The following is a 2282-nucleotide window of genomic DNA, read 5'->3' as shown; positions in this document are numbered from 1 at the left end:
AAAAAAAGAGTTCCAAGTCAGTGGAACTGCCAGGATGCTCTAGTTAATTTGTATCTTTCCCTGGGTTGTGCCTTTTCTTTTCCCCTTTGTACATGAACCCATTATCAACACTTCTGCGCGTGCCTGCACTACAACTGCATTTTAAGTCTGCGGCGAGGACCCACAGAAGGCACCCAGTTCACATCGGGTTGCCCTGGGACAGCTTCGTTTTGCGTCCGCACTTGAATATAAAGAATGAAGGTGTCCGCTGTGCACCCTGGGCTGCGGAAGGACAGCGAGTGTCAGGGAGATGTGAGGGAGGCCCCTGGGAGGCAGGGGCAGGGCGGGGAGAGACCTGGGGAAGTGTCTAGGGAGGAGCTGAGGGTAAAATCAGAGTCTCTGGACCACAGAACCAGGTGGGCCTGTTCTAGGCCTGGTTCTACCAGGTGGGCCTGTTCTAGGCCTGGTTCTACCAGGTGGGCCTGTTCTAGGCCTGGTTCTAGACCCGGGGACCGCAGGCGGGAAGGCCTAGGGCAGGCAGGCTCCCTGCTCACGCACAACCGCCCCCTGGCCAGGCCCGTCCTCATGTTGCCGAGTATTGAGACCAAGGCAGGGCAGGCAGCACAAAGCTGGGAAGGCAGTGAAGTCGCGCGCACGTGGCAAAACCCCTGCAAGCCCTCTGCTGTCCCCTGCCTCAGCCCCTCGGAAGCAGACACTGAGGCGGGAATCGGGGCGCACGTGCCTCATTCAGGGCGCGGTGGGGGAACAAGAGTAGCGCTCTGAGCGGCGTCAACCAGCTCGGAGGTGCCGGAGCCCCCGCCGTGACCGCTGTATGGCACAGCAGTGGGGCGGCCTGGGCTGTGCCCGTGGGCAGCAAACGCCAGTCCCGGGCGGAAGACGGCGCCCCAGCGTCTCGCTCCTCCTCAGCCGTGGGACTGGCCACGGTGGCCCTGCCTGGCTTCTTCCCTCGTCTGTCGTCTCGTGTGGCGTCCAGAGCTGAGTCACGGCAGGGGAGCCCCACGTGTGCAGCCCCCCTCGGGGGTGGAGGGGAGGCGAAAACGAGATTCTGTCGCCGCGTGCTTGCCCTCTTGCTGGAGCAGGCAGTGAAGGGGTAACTGGGCAGGAAAGGGGGTGCGGCAGACTTTCGGGGCGGAGTTCTGAAAATGCCGACTGCTCTCCCCTTGTGGCTTAACACACTTGACAGTTCGCGTGGGGCTCTGATTCTTCCGCCGTGAATCATGGATTCCTGAAAGGACCATAAACTGAGTTTTGCAGTTGTATTTTTCTGTCTTGTGATTACGGGGGTACGAGACTCTCTTAAAACAATTTTTTAGCATCATAAAACTAGTAAAAGTTTCTTGGCTATTACTCGGCGCCGCCCGGCTCTCTCCGCCTCTCAAATGTGAAGTTTTATTTTAAGATTTATTTATTACTTATGCATACAGAACTGGGGTGCTGGCCAGAGGTGCAGAGTGGAGAGGATTCAGCAGAGTGGGGAGCAGAACAGGCCGACTGACGAAGCACACTGCTGAGGGGAGCAGCGGGCAGGTCAGGAGAGGTCTGCTGGCCATGTGGTCACCTCCAGGGCGGAGATCAAACTCGCACTGAAGTGGCCACGGCCAGTTTGCAGGCTGTGGTCCAACCCACTGGCCACCAGGGAGACCCCAAACGTGACCTTTCAGAGGAAAATCGCCGAACTTGCGAATTTGTGTATTCTGATGTCTAAGCTTCCACATGTGGCTTACTTTCTAGCCTCACCCATAGGATACTCTCTTAATGTTTCAGAACTTTATTCAAAACAAGGAAATTATTTTATTGGGCCTCAGAGTTGGGGTACTTTGACACTGGTAACTAGCGAGACGCCCTCACTCTGTGGGCACTGACAGAGGGAGAACCTGGCTGTGTTGCTCAGACAGGCAGCTCCTGACAAGCACTCGTGACCTGTGCTGTTTCCTGTTTGTGGAGCAAGTTGGACGGCGTGTGTCTGTAAACCTCTGGTCTGCCTTTAATGGCGTTCTTTATTTTATTTACTTATGCATTCAAGAACTGGGGTGTAGGCAAGAGATGGGGGGGCGAGAGGACTCCCCAGAGAGAGTGGGGAGCAGAACAGGTGGATCCACTGAAACCCACTGCTGAGGGGGCAGCGGGGAGACAGGAGGGGTCCGCTGTGCCCTGGGGTCCCTCCCTGGCAAGGGATGGAGCTCGTGCTGCAGTGGCTGCGGCAGCCCCATAGTGCTGAGTCTTAACCCGCTGCACCACCAGGGAGGCCTCTCTCCTGTCCACTCTTAAAGTCACGTGGCCCT

The sequence above is a fragment of the Condylura cristata genome, unplaced genomic scaffold (assembly GCF_000260355.1).
Source record: "Condylura cristata isolate star-nosed mole 26May11 unplaced genomic scaffold, ConCri1.0 scaffold00025, whole genome shotgun sequence".
In the NCBI taxonomy this organism is placed as follows: Eukaryota; Metazoa; Chordata; class Mammalia; order Eulipotyphla; family Talpidae; genus Condylura; species Condylura cristata.
Note: the sequence above shows the minus strand (reverse complement) of the source record.